General features: G+C 44.7%; 1 protein-coding gene across 1 annotated transcript in view; it reads left to right on the forward strand.

The window, feature by feature from the left end:
* Nucleotides 1-19,853, forward strand: part of MAP3K9 (mitogen-activated protein kinase kinase kinase 9) — an 86,150-nt gene that overhangs the window by 9,674 nt on the left and 56,623 nt on the right.

The raw sequence follows: 19,853 nt of genomic DNA on the forward strand, positions 1-19,853 counted from the left end.
AGGCGCCTGAGGAGTTTGGGATAATTTTGAGGTTTTTTTAGCAGTCAAGAATGGCCTTGCCTGCTCTTCTTCCACATATCAGAATGTGTAATTCTGATAGGCTGTGCAAAAAACATATAGATTTATTTTTTCACTTGTGGGAAGTGTGAATGTCATCACAAAAGGGGTTTTCCTCTTTGTAGAACAAGAGGTAGAGCAAACCTTTATTATCTGTTTGAATGTTTACCTAAACACCTCAACTTGAGGTACCCATCAGAGAAGGGACTATAAGAAGAGAATCATATTGTTTAAACTGTGAGCTGATTGAGGTGGTAATGTCCATTTTGAGAGCATGACTTGCTAGCAATGTTACTGACCTCCTGTAGCCCAAGGGTGGTATTAATTAAATGTCATAATTACCTAGTGTTTAATAGCAGGGAACTGAGAAGCAACTGTTTATTAAACACCCAGAATCCATAAACTGGATTTTAAGCAAGTGTTAAATATTAAATGGTGAGTTGGTAGAAGCTCCAGTCCTTCATGGCGGCTGAATCAGCAGGGCTAGGAATACGCTTCTTTTTTGTGGTAGTTTGTGCTCTCCTTTGCCTAAACTGGGTGGTAAAGAGGACACAGTTGCATAATGGTATGTACTTAAAATCACTTGGAGCATCCTGTCCCAGAGAGGAGAGCATCTGAGTTGAAGGACTTTGGTGAGGGGTTAGCACGGGCGCCCAGGGAGTTCACTCTGTCCGCATCCTTCAGCTTTGAGCCTGGAAATCCTTCAGACTTTGTTTTGTTCCAAGCTGCTCCAGATGTGGTTATTTTTCTGTTGATGCTATTGTAAATCTGTTTACTTTTAAAACTACATTTTAAAATTATGTAAGTAGTGGTAGGGCACAGTGGCTCACGCCTGTAATGCCAGCACTTTGGGAAGCTGAGGCAAGAGGATTGCTTGAGCCCAGAGGTCTGAGACAGCCTGGGCGACAAAGGGGGAGCTCATCTCTTAAAAAAAATTATGTAAGTAGTAAGTGTTTCTTGTAGAAAATTAGAAAGTGCAGATAAAAAGAAGAGGAAGTTAACCTATAATGTTTTCCTTTAGAGAGAACAACTATTACATTTGGCATATCCTTCCTGACATTTTTAAGCATATCTGGGTTATACATATACAAATGTACACTTATCTTTACTACCTGTATTCTTTTCCCCCTTAATAATAGAAAAATTCCTTCTTGTATGAGTATGAAACATTAGGTATGTATTTTAGATATGATGCATGTGAAGTATTTAAGTTGCATTAAAAATCTGGTTTCTCTTTTTCTCTTTGCCGTTTACCTGTCTCTTTATCATATGATTATTTTCATCTTCCCTCCCAAATTCTGTTCTTTAAATAAATTAAAGCTTTTGGTGACCTCTTTTCAGAGTAATTTCTACCTAGGGATTGCTTTAAGTGATGGGATAAGAAAAAGCAGATGTATTGCTGGAAAATGTAATGGAGAACCTGAATTTTCTTTATTTTACTTTTTCTAATATCTTTATCATGTTGAGAGAACTAGGCAAAGTACTGTAATATTACATAATTGAGCCCATTTAGAAAGTCCGGGCCGGGCGCGGTGGCTCAAGTCTGTAATCCCAGCACTGTGGGAGGCCGAGGCGGGTGGATCACGAGGTTAAGAGATCGAGACCATCCTGGTCAACATGGTGAAACCCCGTCTCTACTAAAAATACAAAAAATTAGCTGGGCATGGTGGCGCGTGCCTGTAATCCCAGCGACTCAGGAGGCTGAGGCAGGAGAATTGCCTGAACCCGGGAGGCGGAGGTTGCGGTGAGCCGAGATCGCGCCATTGCACTCCAGCCTGGGTAGCAAGAGGGAAACTCCGTCTCAAAAAAAAAAAAGAAAAAAAAAAAAAAAAAAAAAAAAAGTCCGGCTAGGATAACAGAGTTGTAAAAATTAATAGTTTGCTTGATGAAGTTTTGAATTTTAGTATAATTTTAAGCTATACCTACACATTTTTACCTCTTAGGAGATTTGTATTTGGGAATGCAGGCTCTTATGAAGGACAAGTTACCCTGTCAAGGTTCTGCTGCTTGTAGGAGAGGGCAAGAGACAAAACTGTTATTCAGGAGACAAAACTCTAGTCTATTCTTTGTCCTTATGTGGGTTTTAGCATTGTCAAGGGGGAGCCATCAGGATTGCAGGAATTGTATAATACACATTCGGCAGTATTTTAAAGGACCTTCTCAATACAGTTGATGCCCAGTAATGTTTATGGTCCACTGGACTGCATGGTTGGTACTGATGTTGATGCTAATTGTTAAATCTTACATGTGTGTTGGGGTAGCACTTTGACATTTTTCTGTCGGTGGATGTTTGCCAAGGATTGTATGTAGCTAATAAGAGCCTTGATGATACCACCGTTTTTTGTTTGTTTGTTTGTTTTTGAGATGGAGTCTCACTCTGTTGCCCAGGCTGGAGTACAGTGGCACGACCTTGGCTCACTGCAACCACTGCCTTCAGGGTTCAAGCAATTCTCCTGCCTCAGCTTCCGGAGTAGCTGGGACTACAGGCATGCGCCACCATGCCCAGCTAATTTTTGTACTTTTGGTAGAGACGGGGTTTCACCATGTTGGCCAGGATGGTCTCAATCTCTTGACCTCATGATCTGCCTGCCTAAGCCTCCCAAAGTACTCAGATTACAGGTGTGAGCCACCGTGCCTGGCCACCACTGTTCTTATTCCATTGTAATGTGTACATGCCTTGAAAATGATTGTCTTTAATTTTAATTTAATTCATTTATTTCTTTAGAGACAAGGTCTGACTCTGTCACACAGGCTGGAGTGCAGTGGCATGATCAGAGCTCACTGCAGCCTTGGCCCTTGGGCTCAAGTGATCTTCACACCTCAGCCTCCTGAGTAGTTGGGTTACAGGTGTGTGCCACCATGCCCTACTAATTTTTTTTTTTTTTTTTTTTTTTTTTGAGATGGTGTCTCGCTCTGTCCCCCAGGCTGGAGTGCAATGGCGTGATCTTGGCTGACTACAACCTCCGCCTCCCAGGTTCAAGTGTTCCTCCTGCCTCAGCCTCCCAGGTAGCTGGAATTACAGGAGCCAGCCACCGGACCTGGCTAATTTTTGTATTTTTAGTAGAGACAAGTTTTTGCCATGTTGGCTAGGCTGGTCTCGAACTCCTGACTTCAGGTGATCTGCCCGCCTCGGCCTCCCAAAGTGCTGGGATTACAGGCATGAGCTACCATGCCCCACCCCTTTTTTTTTTTTTTTTTTTAATAGAGATGAGGGGGTCTCACTTTGTGGCCCAGGCTGAAAATTATCTTAGAGGTGTTATGCCACTTCCTTGCCCGTTGTCTCCAGCTTGGGAGCCATGACTTCTTTGTATTTCATAGATGGGAGCACTGGCTTGTTTTCCTTGCTTTGTTAACGGTTCCAGAGAATTGGATTTTGATCATTGTCATGCGAGGGCAGAATACTAGGAATTATATGTGTTAGATGATTTTGACAGTTAGAGAAAAGAGTGTGTATGCATGGGAGCTGTCTTTGTGGGAAAGAAAAAGCAGTCGATGATAAACTCCTAGCTGTTAGAAAGGAAAGTGACTTATTAAAATGTTTTTTTATCCTGATCACCTACTTTAAAAAGTCATTTGCAGTTTACTGGCAGTGGAAGGAGTATAGCATATAGTAGCCTATGCTGATAGAGAATCTACATTGAGTTTACGTTGATTGTACGTAACCTGAAAAGCCAAACAGAATAACAGTGGCTAAACCAGGTCTACATTTACTTGTCTTTGAAAAGAAGTCTGGAGGATTCTAGGGCAGCTCCATATTGGCGTCTGGGACCCAGCCTCCTATTTTTTACTCCCTCATCCCAGTACATGGCTTCCATCCTCATTGTCACCCTGTGGTCCAGATGGCTGCTGGAGTGCCAGTTAAGAGGTCCAAGTTACGGGCCTGAAGGAAGAGAGGAAGCAGAAGCACAGAAAAGGTGTCCCATGTGGCCGAGTTGGCTCCCATAATTTCCCAGAAGTCCAGCATGGTGTATGTGCTTGCATTAATTGGCCAGAGTCTGGTCGCCTGGCTATCGCTAGCTGCAGAGTGGACAGGAGGATGGAGGCTTTTATGCTGGGTGTCAGTGAGCCCAGCTGAGAATCAAGGTCTGTTACCAAGGAAGAGCATTGCTGCTAAGGAATTGGCAGCTAGCAGTCTTACCATGGAATCTTAATGCTGGACATGTATCGGTATGAACTATTACCTCAGATGTTTAGCATCACACAGCCAAACAAGTTTAGCCAGGCCTGGGACACGTGGCTCAGGCCCCTGGCTTAACTACTGGTTTATACTGCTTTACCACATCACATCATCAACTTAAGCATCACACCCTAATTCTACTTGCAAAAAGCCTCTGGCTATAAAAATGGATTTATGTCTCTGCTCCATCAAATTGGGGAAAACCAGTTACATGATTGTCAGCAAACGCATTGAAAGATGGTCTTAAATGGAAGGGTTGCCCTTTTGGGGGCAGGTAGATGAACTTCAGGATTTTGTGTAGTAGGGTGGCTTGGCGTATAACGGCATTTGGCAGAAGAGCAGTGTAATAGTGTCCATTAAAAGTTAAATAAATGGCCGGGCGCGGTGGCTCAAGCCTGTAATCCCAGCACTTTGGGAGGCCGAGGCCGGTGGATCACGAGGTCAAGAGATCGAGACCATCCTGGTCAACATGGTGAAACCCCGTCTCTACTAAAACTACAAAAAATTAGCTGGGCATGGTGGCGCGTGCCTGTAGTCCCAGCTACTCAGGAGGCTGAGGCAGGAGAATTGCCTGAACCCAGGAGGCAGAGGTTGCGGTGAGCCGAGATTGCGCCATTGCACTCCAGCATGGGTAACAAGAGCGAAACTCCGTCTCAAAAAAAAAAAAAAAAAAAAAAAGTTAAATAAGTGGCTGACCGCGGAAGCTCATCCCTATAATCCTAGCACTTTGGGAGGTTGAGGCCTGCAGATCACGCGAGATCAGGAGTTCAAGACCAGCCTGGCCAATATGGTGAAACCCTATCTCTACTAAAATACAAAGATTAGTGGGGTGTGGTGGCAGGCGCCTGTAATCCCAGCTACTTTGGGAGGCTGAGGCAAGAGAATCACTTGAACCCAGGAGGCAGAGGTTGCAGTGAGCTGAGACTGCACCACTGCACTCCAGCCTGGGTGACAGAGCCAGACTCTGTCTCAAAAAAAAAGTTAACTAAGTGAAAATATAAATATTTAAACAATATGAAAAAGCTTTGGAGAATGTAAAAACATCCAAAGTGTCATTACTTTTGTATTATCATTAAATCACTTTTCTTCTCTTAGAAAGTACAGAAAAGGGCTGGGCACAGTGGTTTAAGCCTGTAATCCCTGTACTTTGGGAGGCCGAGGTGGGTGGATCTCTTGAGCCTAGGAGTTTGAGACCAGCCTAGGCAACACGGTGAAATCTCATCTCTGTGAAAAATACAGTAAAATCTTGCTGGGTATGGTGGCACATGCTTGTGGACCCAACTACTTGGGAGGCTGAAGTGGGAGGATCACTTGAGCCTGGAAGGTCGAGGCTGCAGTGAGCCATGATTGTAACATTGTGCTCCAACCTGAGCGACAGTGAGACTCTTATTTCAAAAAAAAGAAAAAAAAAAAAAAAAAAGAAAACAGAAAAACACAGGTAAAAACTGTGCTGCGCATTTTTGTGTGTTTGTTTTTACCCCTAGATAATATCCTAACAAAAATATTGCTTGTAGCATGTGTTTCTCCTCCCCCTTGTCAGTGCATTGACCCCCAGCCTTTGCCCCTAGTCACTACACTATTGCCTGCACATTCCTGTTGGACAGCTGGGGTATTTCATGTTGTTCTGTGTGGCCCTTCAGTGCCTTAGTTTCATATAATTGGAAATAACGTCATTCTGCTCACAGGGCCACAGCATCCACATTGCATTCATGTTTGATTTATCCCCTGTACCTTTTTTGGGTTTCAGGCAACTCATTCTGAATTTTATAGCTGAAAGAGCAGAAGTGCGTAGTGAACTGTGTTTGGTTTGGGACTAGGCACACCTGCCTTCCTCTTTTCAGACGTCAGCTTAAATTCTCATGAGATCTTTGCTGCCTTCTCTTCTTCTAGAGGCACTTTCTCTTTTAGCCAAACTGGTCTCCCCTTTCCCCATTGCTGGCAGGGGTGCCCTTACCTCATCTTTCTGCCTATCCAATACCTCCACAGTTTTCTGTGCTCAACTCAAACCTGGCTTCTTCTGGTAGCCCATCACGTATTCTTGCTGTGGTCAGTGCTAAGTTATCATTTGCTAAATGTGTATCACCTGGTAGTTCGTAGAAGAATATTGGAGTAACAGAAGGCTAGAGCCACTAGTCTAATGTCTGCAAGTTCAAATGCCTTCCAGCCAGGGTGAGTCAATCTAAAGCACTGGTGGGCATTCACAGGCCATAACAAAACAAAGACCGCGCTGGCCTGCAGGCCAACCTGCCAAGTTGCATCCTCTGGCCTCTTTTTGTTGGCTGTGATTTCAGAAGCATCCCTTACATCTCCAAATAGGTTTTGTATCTTTAGCCCCCAGCATAGTTCCAGGTGCATAGTAGGGTCCTCAATAAATGTATACATAAAAGGAATGAATGAATAAATGAATGAATAAAATGTCACATGAAGTGGTTTACATAGAGGATCCCAAAATGGAAACATTCCCTTTCTCTTATCTGTGATGTTATTCAGACCTCACTTGTATGGAATAATTTGTTTGTTTATTTTATTTTTTATGTAGTAGAGACAGGGTCTCACCATGATGCCCCGCTGGTCTTGAACTCCTGGTCTCAGGCAATTCACCTGCCTTGGTCTCCCAGAATTGGAATTACAGGCATGAGCCACCACGTTTGGCCACATGGAATTCGCTTTTCATCCTCAGAATCCTCAGGCCCTTGATCCATCCTAATTGTCTGAGTCCAGCCACCTGTTTTGGATGCTGGAGTGTGGTATTATGACAGTGCATTCCTTATTAGTCTCAAACGCGTCTGCCTCCTCCCCTCTTCACACTTTTCTTGATCACCAGCCTGGCTAACTTACTGGCCAGTGTTTCCACTGCAGCTATTGCCGGCTGCTAGGAGCAGCTGGAGCAGACCACTGCCCAGTGCTGCCGGGTCTACTCCCAATCTGTTCTGCCTAACCTCAGTGTTCCCTTTGTTCCCAGCTTGGGGATTGCCTGTCGTGCTCCTCATAATGCTTGTTCTAGTTTGGTTAAGTTGTTGGATTGGCTGCTCCTCTTAGAACTGGAAGCCCATATAGCATCTCCCCCTCCCAATTTTGCCCACTTGCACCTTGTCATCCAACATTCTCTTGGAGCTCACAAAATCAGGAAGCTGAAGACATGCTTTCACCAGTGTGAGGATGGCAGAGCTTTTGTCTTCCCCTTGGTCTCAGGTCAGAGTCTCGCTCTGTTGCCCAAGCTGGAGCACAGTGGTGCAATCTCGGCTCACTGCAACCTCTGCCTCCCAGGTTCAAGCGATTCTCCTGCCTCAGCCTCCTGAGTATCTGGGATTACAGGCACGTGCCACCACGCATGGCCAGCTTTTGTATTTTTAGTAAAGATGGCTTTTCGCCATATTGGCCAGGCTGGTCTTGAACTCCTGACCTTGTGATCTGCCCGCCTCAGCCTCCCCAAGTGCTGGGATTGCAGACATAAGCCACCACACCTGGCCCAGCAAGCTCTACATTCTATGCCCTGGAGTATACCTGGACCACACACTGGCCAAAGCCCCTGACTGGTTTTCCTATGCAGGATTTCTCATGGCTGCTGAGTTTGGGGGCTGCCAGACCTGTGGCATCCTGTGACCTGCCGGATCCCAGTCTTTAGTGTCATTGTCCTATGCACATGGTAGAGCCCATTCTGCCTGATGGAGGAAGTCAGCTAAGACATGGGAACCCTGGGCGAGGATGATGTGGCATTAGACTTGCCTCGAAAAAGGTTGAGGAGTAGCTGTAAAAGCAGTTTTTTCCTTCAGGAGAATGAAATAGGCAATCAGACATTCCCAGAGTGGGCCTGGGAGGCAGTGAAGTATCAGCTGGAGAACCCAAGTCTTGGTCCTTTTTGAGAGGTAAGTAAATGACTTTTTGTATGCTTCATGGAGGCCTCTCCAAAAGAAATACTTCTGGAAGCACCTGGCTCAGGTGCTTCTGTGTTTCCCTGCTTTTCTCCCCTCAGTCAGGTCCTTTGGTGGTTTTTGCTACACGTTCCTTCTTACAGAGAGTTGGAGGATGATGGATGTGTTTTGAGGATTTTCCTAGGCAAAAGTGTACAAGCGCTCAAATAACTGGATTTATCTTTTGGTTGCAGGAGGCTATGCCAGAGGTTAGCTAGCAGCTACCTGGCAGGTCTCAAAGCATCCTGTTCAGTGGATGGGTAGCATTTCCCATGAATGCAGAGACATGTTCTGCAAGCCAAAATAAATACCTAAGTGAATAAAGCTGAAATGAAGCCTATACCCAGCCAGGTGAACAGGACTCAGCAGAAGAAACCAGTGAGTCTGGAGATCTGACTTGCAAGTCCTGTTGCAGGTCTCAGTTCTTTTTTTTTTGAATTGGAGTCTTGGTCTGTTGCCATGCTGAAGTGCAATGGTACAATCTCACTTCACCGAAACCTCTAACCCTCCCTTGTTCAAGCAATTTTCCTGCCTCAGCCTCCCAAGTAGCTGGGATTACAGGCATGTGCCACCATGCCCAACTAATTTTTGTATTTTTAGCAGAGACGGGGTTTCATCGTGTTGGCCATGATGGACTCGATCTTCTGACCTCGTGATGTGCCCACCTTGACCTCCCAAAGTGCTGGAATTATAGGCGTCAGCCACCATGCCTCGCCATCTCTTGGTTCTTTAACGTGGTTTAGGAGCCCTGCCTTTCCCTTTTATCCTGTGCCTTTGTGGCCATCTCCCGCACAAAGTTGGTTTTCTTTTATGGGCCAATCGGAGTGCCTGGTATTAAGAATACAGCAGCAAACAAAAACAGGCAAGGGCCTTTGCCTCCAAGAGCTCCCTGTGGGGTCAGGGAGAAGGACCTTGATCAAAGTAAATTTACACAAAATGTAAAGTCAAGACTGTGGTGAGTACCATGAGCGTGGCTGATAAGGGGACATGCCTGGAGAGGAGTGCTGGAGAATTCCCTAAGGAAGTTTTGTTTCCAGTGTGATCTGAGAGAGGGAAGACTGGAGACAAAGTGGAAAGGGAAGCTGGGACAAGGAAGTTCCAGGCAGTGAGGCCAGCAGGCCCGGGTGCCCAGTACAGTGTGGCCTCCCAGGAGGCAAATTGCACGTTTCGATTCTCTTGCCTCTGTCCTTTCCTATGGTTGGTGGAGAAGGATTCATTAGGAAAATGGATCCCTTTGTGGGCCACATGCCTTTGTTTCACCAGCGGTTGCTCTAGAGTCCTGCCGAACTCTGCTTCTTATTTCATCACCATGGAGGTTCTCTGCAGCTTATTCAGTGGGGCAAGAAGTAGCTCAGGACACCGGGCAACTTTGAGGCTCTCATAATGCTGTGCTGGAGTTGGTGCAGAAGCTTGTGCTGCGGGGTTGGGGTTTCTGGACTGCGAGCTTTTGGTTGTTGAAAGCAGCATTGGTGAGTGGTTGAATGCAGGGCAAGAAAGGCTTTGAAAGGCCTGTGGGCTCTGATTTCCAGATGAATATTTAGTCTCTGCCTCTTTGATCTGTTTCCTCTAATTTGAGCCACGATTGCCTTGAAAGTAAATAATAAATTACTGTATCTTCCCTTTCCCATGTCCCTCCCCAAGCAAACCTAGTAAGAGCTAAGTATTGCCCACAGTTTGCAGATAGTCCGTGGCACTGTCATTGCTCAGGTTCAAGATTGTCCTTCAGGATCTCTAAGGAGATGAGAGAAGAGCCTGCCTATCTCTCCTTTCCTCTGCATCTCTTGGAAAATTTTCCATTCCTTAACCTGGTTCTTCACCTCATTTCGATGAGGTAGCTCAGGATCACTTATGGATAGGATGCAAAGCAGTGATGTCCGTGGTCTGGTTGAGTCAGGAGAAATGTAGCTTCCATCCCAGGTCTTTGCTGTGGAGTCCCCTTCAATACCCCTGACAGCCTCTTGGGGAATTGCTCTGTGTTCCTCTTATAACCTAAAGATTAACATAGGGCCAGGGAACCATCTAGAATCTCTGCAAAATGTGGTTAGATTCATTTTGGAGGGAAAAGGTCATGGCCGTTATTAATGTAAGACTCAGAGAAGGTTATGAATCAGTATCATTACAGAGAACTTAAACTGGGCATCTGTGTAAGAGGTGCTCTGGTGCAGTAGAAGGAACATGGGCCCCAGGGCTGTCCTTGATACTGACTGGCCAGGTGGCCTTGGGCACATCTGTGATCTCTCTGGACCTCAGATTCTTCATCTGGAAAATGAGAGATTTGGATAAGTGGTCTCTGAGATCCCGTGCAGGACCTAAAGCATGAATGTCTGTGTGTTTGGGAATGTTAGTAACTGCATGGTTTGTCTCCCTCTGTGTGTCAGGCTGCAATGTGCTCTGTTCTCCTCTTCAGTGCTTGTTCTGGCAAGGGCTGTATCTCCTGAAAGGGAATCTTTGCCGAGTGGTTTAGCGGAGAACACAGTTGACAGGGGCCCACAAGTGCTCCCCTTCCCCCATTGCTGCTCAGGGCATGACAGATGGCCTTGCTGAGAGAAGATGCTCTGGTCACATGAACCATCGTGGGGATTCACAATAATCCAAGAACAGCCTTCCTCCTAGAAGCAGGACACAGTTAGTTGCATACCAGTCTGTCCTTGGAGCTAAGCAAGGGGCGTCCTGGTGTCTCAGAGCTTTGCTGCTGCTTTGATTTACACTTGCTTACTGCTCACTTTTTTGGAACAACATAGGGCTTTTCCAGATGGGGCTTAAGGTCACTTAGGCAACTTTAATTGTGTGTCTCATATATCCTGACTCACGAGCAGAATCATAGGATGACATGTGCTGTGTGCAGTCCACTACCCTGTAAGAGTGAGACATATAAATTAGACATATTATAAGCTGTGGATTGCATGTCCCTTCCCCTCTTAACTTCACTAGGGTTTTTGCTCTTTGTAGGAAACTCTAAGGTTTTGATCTGAGAAGAAAGTATTTTTCTCCTAAGATTGGTTTTGGGAACCACTGTGGTCTAATGGAAGAAACACTGGCGTTGGAGTTAGATAGACTTGGATTTAAGCTACTTTTTGAGCACTTGACATTGAGCACGTGGCTAACCTCTTGGAGCTGCAGGAAATCTCATCTGTAAAATATGAACAGTGCAGAAATGAGCAATACTGTTTTAAGATGATATGAGCTATTGTGTGTCAGTATCACACAGGCACTGCATTCAGTAAATGGCACTCTGCTTTTTTTCCTTTCTGAGTAGTAGGAGAAACTTCTTTCCATTCCTTCTTGTTTTAGTTGCACACAGGATATGGCTGAATTTCCCTTTTTAAAGTGGTGTGTGAGGGTTTTAGGCAGCTCTGAGAAGCCCTCTCATAAGCCAGCCAGGCATAGTTTTACTGTTCCCACTGGAAGAGGCAGATTTATTTCTGTGGAAGCCCCTGGAACGGATTGAGCCCCACCAGCCCCTTCTATCTGTGCAAAAGCCTCTTGTGGAAAAGGCCCATGCATCTTGCACCCGCTGGACTCAACCTTAACTCGAAGTGCTAGGTCCTCTGAAAAATGCTGTCTTGTCCTGTCTGTTCCAGGCTTTGGCTTGATTGAATGGGACAGCTGGCCAGTTTTATGGCTCTGCTGTACTCTGAGCTGATAATTAAAATGCTTTTGCCCCAGGGGGAAGGCAATATATTTCTTTCCCTCCCTTCTCTGCTGCATTAGTCTGCTTTTTTCACATCCTCCCCTGGCCTCCCTATGTCAACTTAGCTTTCTCCTTACACAGTGTCATTTAAGACTCTGGAATATTCAGGGTGGGTTGAAGAGATTTTATTTTGAGTTTTGTGGTCTTGTTTTGGAAGGTAAAGAGAGCATGTTTGGCCCGTTTTCATCTCTATATAAGAGCTTTGTTTCCTGCAGCTACTCTCTAAATCTGGTTGTATCCAGCACTTAGTAGGTCCTCAAGAAATGTTCGTAGTTATGATAATCACAGATTCTAGCAGTGTGTCTTTCCCCTACATACCTCCTTCCTGCATAGACATTCTCCAAACAGCACCACACCTCTTCTCCTTTAGAGCCCTCATTTAGGCTGTGAACCCTCTCTTCTTTTGGAGATGAGCCCATGTGAGCAGTGGGTGAGTCCTACCTGGCTCTGTGACTTGCTAGCTAAGGACTGTGAAGCAAATGACATACCCTCTGTGGCTTACTTTTTGCAGATGTAAAGTGGGAATAATTATAATACCACCGATCTTATCTTGCAGGGTAGAAGTCAGGATTAAATAAGACCATTACGTCAAGTTCTTAGGAGTGCCTGGCACATAATAAGCACACAGTATATTGCCCATTTTCATTATAATTCCATCTGCAACACCTATTCCCTTAGTATTTAGATCACAATTTGTGATTATATTTTTGGGTGGTATCTTTTGTCTTGTGCTTGCATTTCCATTGCTTTAGTCATATTCTTTCCAGTTATACTGTAGAATTTAAAAATTCAAAATGTATTGCATACACGTGGGTAAAAATAGGACAAAACTGAAATACAAAGAAAAGTCTGTCTCCAGAAAAAAAGAGAGAAAAAAAAGAAAAATCGCTCTTCTTCCCACCCCAAAGCCTAAGTTTACTTCCCCGAGGCAAATGCAATTAAGTGCTTTTTGTCTCTGATAACTTTTTTCTATGAAAACACGGAAATCTCAATAGACCTCGACAGCAAAGGTGTTGCTGTTTTTCCTCCCTTCATCTTCCCTTGCTCCCTCTGTCTCCCTCTCCCGTCACATCATGCCTGCTCTAGGACTTTGCATATAGCAGCCCAGGTGTTTTGTGACAATTCCAAGGTGGCCAACCAAAAAATCTTGTTTTGTTTTGTTTTTTTGTCCCTAGTTCCTTTCTGGATGGACTCAAGCCCTTTTACTGAATGAGCTTTGTTTGTTTTCTTCAAGCCTTTGCTTTTATATACCTATTTCATAAACTTTTCAGGAGCTTGGGTCCCTAGAGGAAGGTGTTCTTTGGAGTAGCCTGTAAAGTCAGAAGCCCAATGTGTGTCTCTGGAATGGCCCAGCTGTGAAGGTTCTGACGTCCATCCATCCCTTGGAGCAGGTTTGGGAGTGGGGCTCATTGTAGCAATGGGGCCCATTGTACCAGGCCCATTAAGCAGGTCTTAACTGTAAGACCTATAGAAAGGTCTTACAGTTAAGACCTTTCTTTGCAAATCTTTGTGACTGCAAGCTGATGTGGCTGATGAGGCAATGTAACAGGAAAAAGTATCATTAAAAAAAAAAGAGTTATTCTAGATTCCAGCATGCAGATACAACTGTTTTCATCTTTATATTTGGCTTTCCTGTTCTTATCTGTATACCTCATCTCCTCCTGCCATTTTAGTCATGGTGTACATGCCATCTGGACACTTAAAATTTTTTTTTTTTGTTTGTTTCTGCATTCTGTTAACCTTCAGGGTCTAAGAGGAAGGAGGATGCCATAATCAGTGAGTACCAAGCAAAACCAAAAACTAAAAATAAAAACAAAAAATAAGAAGGAGGAAAGGACTGTGGTTAGGGAAGATAGTGATAGGTTTTGGAAGATACTGATAGTTTTTCAGTAAAAGGGCTTGACTTTCTTTTTTGCTTATTGATGTGATTAGAGCTTACAGGGACCTTACACTTGTGACCCAGAGAAGTTGAGTGACTTGCCTAAGGTCATCCTGATACTCATGACAGTGTTCTTTCTTTTAGCCCCGCAATGGAACTCTGTTACTCTGCCAGGCTTTCCAGCTAGGACCAAAGGTATTTTGGACAATAGTGGAAAGATGATCTGTACCCTTATTTGAGGAACCAGGGGGACAACTTGCTTATAAGGTCCCAAGGTCAAAGTTTGGGGTGAAGTCACTGGTTACTGTGGGTTGAAGTCATGGTGTACATGCCATCTGGACTTTTTCCTGGTTACTAACATGAACTCGATCATTTTCTTTAGTATGTTATATAGAAGGATAACAGTGTTCAGTATTCTTCTAGGTGGTGCAATTTTTTTAGGAAGAAAAGAATAATAAAATCATTTTCTATTAAGCAGTGGACTCCTGGCTCCCTGTGCTTGCAGATAGGAATCCCTGCTTAGAGACAGGAGGGAATCCCAGCGTGGACTGTTAATAATCTCCTTGCTGTTGGCACAGTTGTGTGATAGAGAGTTGTTTTTCCCTTCTCCCCTGCTTAGGAGATCTACCCTTACTAAATATTTGGGTTAAATTAAAATAAAATTGGCTCGCTTTACCCAAATGCACAGCAGCTAGTGACAAGGAGAGATGCCCCATCACATCCCATGGATGGCAGTGGAAAATCAACTAAGGACTTAAACTTTTCCCACATAAGCTTCAGATGATTTAAGATTATTAGTGTAACCTGACATTATCTGATACTCTCCTTGGCTTATTATTCATGGTGACAGTAATACATGGCCCTCATGTCCTTCACCCCCCAAATAGTCCTAGAGGTAGTAGAAGAGTATGGTAGTCCCCTTTTATCTGCCATTTCACTCGCCCTGGTTTTAGTTACCCATGGTCAACTGTGGTCCAAAAACATTACATGGAACATTCTAGAAATAATGATTCATAAGATTTAAATTGCACACCATTCTGAGTAGTGTGATGAAGTCTCATGCCTTCCTACTCCGTCCTGCCTGGGATGTGAATCACACCCTGTTCAGCTGTCCATGCTGGGTATACTACCTGCCCATTAGTCACCCACGTGGTCTGTCCTGACATCCAACCATTGACATTGTCACAGCGTGGTGATCCAGGGCCATCCAAAGCAGATGGTCCTCTGACTATACATCAGAAGGTTGGGCGTACCAAACACTGGGTCACTGTTACAGTGGCCGTGTCATCTACCTCACTTCATCTCATCACGTAGGCATTTTCTCATAACCTCAAAAAAAGGGTGAATATAGTACAATAAGATCTTTCCAAAGAGCCAGAAAAACCACATTAGTAAAACTTTTCTTATAGTATAATCGTTCTATTTTATTATTATTGTTAATCTTTTACTGTGCCTAACTTATAAATTAAACTTTATTATAGGTATGAATGTATAAGAAAAAACATAGTATATATAGGGTTCTATCTATGGATCGGGGCAGGCACTGGGGATCCTGGAATGTGTCCCCTGAAGATAAGGAGAGACTACTGTAATCATGCTTTGTATTTGGTGCTTTAGAATTTTATTTGAAACAGTATCTACCTGAGGTAATCCAGGAAGGGGTGGAAGTATCCCCATTTTATTACAGAAGAAGCTTAGGCTCAGGGAGGTTTAATGCCTTGCCCAAGAACACATAGCTAGAGAACGATAGGGCCTGGACTCAAATGCCAGGCTCTTGAGTGCTTGCGTGGTTTTCTTTCTGCTCCGCTCCTTGGGAACAGACTGCAATAGGAGATCCTCCTCTAGTAGCTTGTTCTACAGGACAGACCCTGGGACTCACCAGAGTCTGGGTGCAGCGGGGCTAGACCTGGACAATAAACCTGGTCTTGGGGCCTTTGTGGTGTAGATCATCCCACATTTGGATCTACAGGTAGGAGATCCTTCACTGCTCCAACCCAGGGCCTCTGGCATTTCCAGACCTGATGGTCCTAAAATGCATGAGACCTGAGAGCTTGTTTCTCATTTCTCTTTTCCCCAGCCTCGCCTCACCTCCAAAAGCACAATTTGAACCTTTGCCATCCTTCTGTAGCCTCAGCTTTGTTTCAATTTTTTTTTTTTTTTTTTTTTTTTTTTTGTTATAGGGTCTCACTCTATCACCCAGGATGGAGTGCTGTGGCCTCTGCCTCCTGGGTTCAAGCGATTCTCTTGCCTCAGTCTCCTGAGTAGTTGGGATTACAAGCACCTGCCACCACACCTGGCTAATTTTTGTATTTCAGTAGAGACAGGGTTTCAACATGTTGGCCAGGCTGGTCTTGACCTCCTGACCTCAAGTGATCTGCCCACCTCGGCCTCCCAAGGTGCTGGGATTATAAGCGTGAGCCACTGCGCCCAGCCTCAGCTTTGCTTCTTGTTAGTGTTTGTCCTGAACCAAAATTGTGCTTGCATACAGCTGCCCAGAAGTTGGGCCACTGCAGAAGCTTCCACTTTATTGGCCTGTTATTCTTACTTGTGTTTGTGTTGTGGTTTTGTTTTTTATTTTATTTTATTTTTTGAGATGGAGTTTTGCTCTTGTTTCCCACGCTGGATTGCAATGGCATGATCTCAGCTCACTGCAACCTCTGCCTCCCAGGTTCAGGCGATTCTCCTGCCTCAGCTTCCCAAGTAGCTGGGATTACAGGCATGTGCCACCATGCCCGGCTAATTTTGTATTTTTAGGAGAGACGGGATTTCACCATGTTGGTCAGGCTGGTCTTGAACTCCTGACCTCAGGTGATCCACCCGCCTTGGCCTCCCAAAGTGCTGGGATTACAGCTGTGAGCCACTGTGCCTGGCTGTGGTTTTGTTTTTGTTTAAATAAAAGAAGTATATATAGATGTCAGATACATTCAGAGATGATTATTTATGGAATTAAAAAAATTTTAACCAGAAAAGTAATATAAACATTCAAAAAGGGTTTGGACACATCTCTTAATCGCAGAGCCCTGTGTGGTTATTCAGATGCCACGTCTTTCAGCTCTGTGTAGTCTGGGAGGTGAGCGGCCCCTTCTGGGGTGTTGCTTTGCAGCTGAGTTTATGGCCAAATGGACCATGCCTGAACAACAGGACAGTTTTATTCCTCATGGAGGAGCGCTGGGCATGCTTTGTGGTGCTCACTTAACACTTCATTATGAGAGACAAATTTGACTTCACTGTTCATTCCTTGATGCTCCAATTTGGATGGATTGCCGGTGGAATAATACCTAAACTGTCAATGAGCGAAGCCTACAGCTATTTCCTTCTTCCACTTCACAAAGAGAGTTTTGACTTTGCTGTTCCCGGAACTTTTGAACTTTGTGGTGGGAGGAAAGGGGAGGGGACAAAGAGTAGAACCCTTCAAGTACTCTCTTTTGGGAGGAATTTTAAGCAGGAAATGAGGGAGCTTCTTTGTGTAAGGACAGTGGATGGAATTTAAAAGGGATATTTGAGGAAGGGTTGCTGTGGATCATATGAATCCTTTGGATGCTTGAGAAAAGGAGTCAGACTAATTTGAATTTGCTTTAGGATGCTGTCTTTCTTCCCACCTTACCCTCGTTTGGACACAGCGCCCTCTTGGTATTCCAACATGTGAGTCCGTGGCTTTATATGCATAACTAGGTTGCAAGGACCATGAATCTGGCCAGTTTTAGGTTTCTTACAAGCATTTTGGTGCTTGATTTGATGTGTAGTATATTGGTGGAGAGACTGGATAATGACCTTCCAGTAAGCGTAAGAATGATTCCACTCAGGAAAAAGAAGATACTCTTTTTTTTTTTTTTTTTGAGACAGAGTTTCGCTCTGTCACTCAGGTTGGAGTGCAGTGATGCTATCTTGGCTCACTGTAACCTCTGCCTCCTGGGTTTAAGTGATCCTCCTGCCTCAGCCTCCCGAGTAGCTGGGATTATAGGCGCGTGCCACTACGTGTGGCTACTTTTTGTAATTTTTTAGTAGAGATGGGGTTTCACTGTGTTGGCCAGGCTGGTCTCGAACTCCTGACCTCATGTGATTCACCCACCTCAGCCTCCCAAAGTGCTGGGATTACAGGCGTGAACCATTGCACCTGGCTGGAAAAGAAGATAGTCTAAGACCTTTCCTCACATGAGATTTTACTGAAGGCAGGGAGTAAGGCATTTGAGCATTTTCCCAGCAGTTTCTGGGTATGCCTGTTATGCCCACCTTCCGGGAAGCAGGGAAGGAAGAAAAGGACTGGCTTTTACCTAGAAACTGAGGTGTAACATCTTGAGAATTTGTATAGTTTGGAGTTTTCCCTGCCATGGTGAGATCCTCAACTCTGTCTCATGGGGAATAGGATTTGTAGAGTAATTTTTGGAGGTAGACTAAGAAGATGCTAGGAAGCCTCACCTTCCCCACCAGTGGACATGGAGGTGGGAGGCAGGAATTAGAAAACCATAGACTGAAGGACAGTGAGTCAGAAGAAAGCTAGTCTTGGCCTGAGGAGGTACTTGAGGTTGGTTCCTCCCTGCTCTTAACATGGAGGGGTTGAGATGTGATTCATAGGAAACTTTAATTGGTGTTTCATAGCTTTCCAGGGCTGTAAAGGACTTGTGGTTCACAATGGCAACTCCCAGTGTTTTGAGCCTTCGTGGTTGGGACTTCCTTGCCTGCAAGGTGATGGGATGAAGGTGGTGTCTGTGGTGGGTTGTACTGCTTCCTCCTCTGCCCTCAAATCCTTTCTCCTCTGCGATGCCTGGGGTGAAGTGCAGGTCACAGAGCCTGGAATGTTTTCTTTGTGTGTAGATTATGATTCTCAACCAATTTGGGTAATTTTATTACCCAAAATGGCCTCATAAGAAAATGACGGTGCCTGCTACTGTATAGATGCTATAGGAAATGTGACAAATTTATTATATACATAACATAGAGGTCACTTCCACTGCATTGTTTCCAACTTTATACTATGTAAACACATCCCAAACAACCAGAACAGTGTGATACAGTATAGGGGACAGCATGTTAAGGTACATGAGATGGAGTCTGGAGAAGGTAGAATTCCCTGGGAGGCCTTGATGGAAGGATTAGGCCTTAAAGAACAGACAGGATTCAAGAGTTGGTAATAGGGCAGGTAGGTCATAGCTGTGACCTCCCAGAGAAGGCAGACTGCCCCAGCTCAGACAGATCCAAGTGTTCACTGATGCTGCGTCCTATCACCTAGGTTCTTTAGGTAATTTCTAGACCTGGAATGTTGAATAGGAAAGCCATGCTCCCAAGAAGTTGAGTCTTCCACGTAGAAACAGCTCCTCTTTCTCTTTCTTTTTTTTTTTTTTGTGACAGAGTCTTGCTCTGTTGCCCAGGCTGGAGTGCAGTGGCGAGACCTTGGCTCACTGTAACCTCCACCTCCCAGGTTCAAGCGATTCTCCTGCTTTAGCCTCCCAAGTAACTGGGATCACAGGTGTATGCCACCATGCCCAGCTAATTTTTATATTTTTTAGTTTCAGAGGTTTCATCATTTAGGGGTTTCATCATGTAGGCCAGGATGGTCTTGATTTCTTGACCTTGTGATCCGCCCACCTCGGCCTCCCAAAGTGCTGGGATTACAGACATGAGCCACTGCGTCTGATGAAACAGTTCCTCTTTCTAAGCTCCTCTTTCCAGAGAGCCTAGGCTGGTATAGTTGTGGGCTGTGAATCAGGCAGACCTGGCTTTGGGCAGAGTCGTTGACCCTGAGCCCATTTCCTCTTCTGTAAAATGGGGATAATTCTAGTATTTACTCATAGCATTGTAATGAGGATTAAATTAGCATAATTCCTGGCACAGAGTAAATGCTCAGTAAAAGATAGCTTTTCCTTTTTAAACAATTCAAGAGCAGCAGCAGCAGATAGGAGACTAGATTCACAGTGTGTCACCTACTGTTTCCATTACTGTTTCTTCAGAACAGACCACCCCAAACAAGAACCATTTTATTAAGCTCCTGGAGTCTTTGGGTCAGGAATTTGGCAAGAGCTCATTAGGGATGGCTTGTCAATGTCTGGGGCCTCATCTGGGAAGACTCGAAGGCTCGGGGGAGGCTGCAAATGAAGACAGGAACCATCTGAAGGTTGATCACCCACATGCTCAGTGCCTGAG

Source organism: Sapajus apella, unplaced genomic scaffold (genome assembly GCF_009761245.1).
Source record: "Sapajus apella isolate SASKATOON/1434 unplaced genomic scaffold, GSC_monkey_1.0 scaffold59, whole genome shotgun sequence".
Taxonomy (NCBI): Eukaryota; Metazoa; Chordata; class Mammalia; order Primates; family Cebidae; genus Sapajus; species Sapajus apella.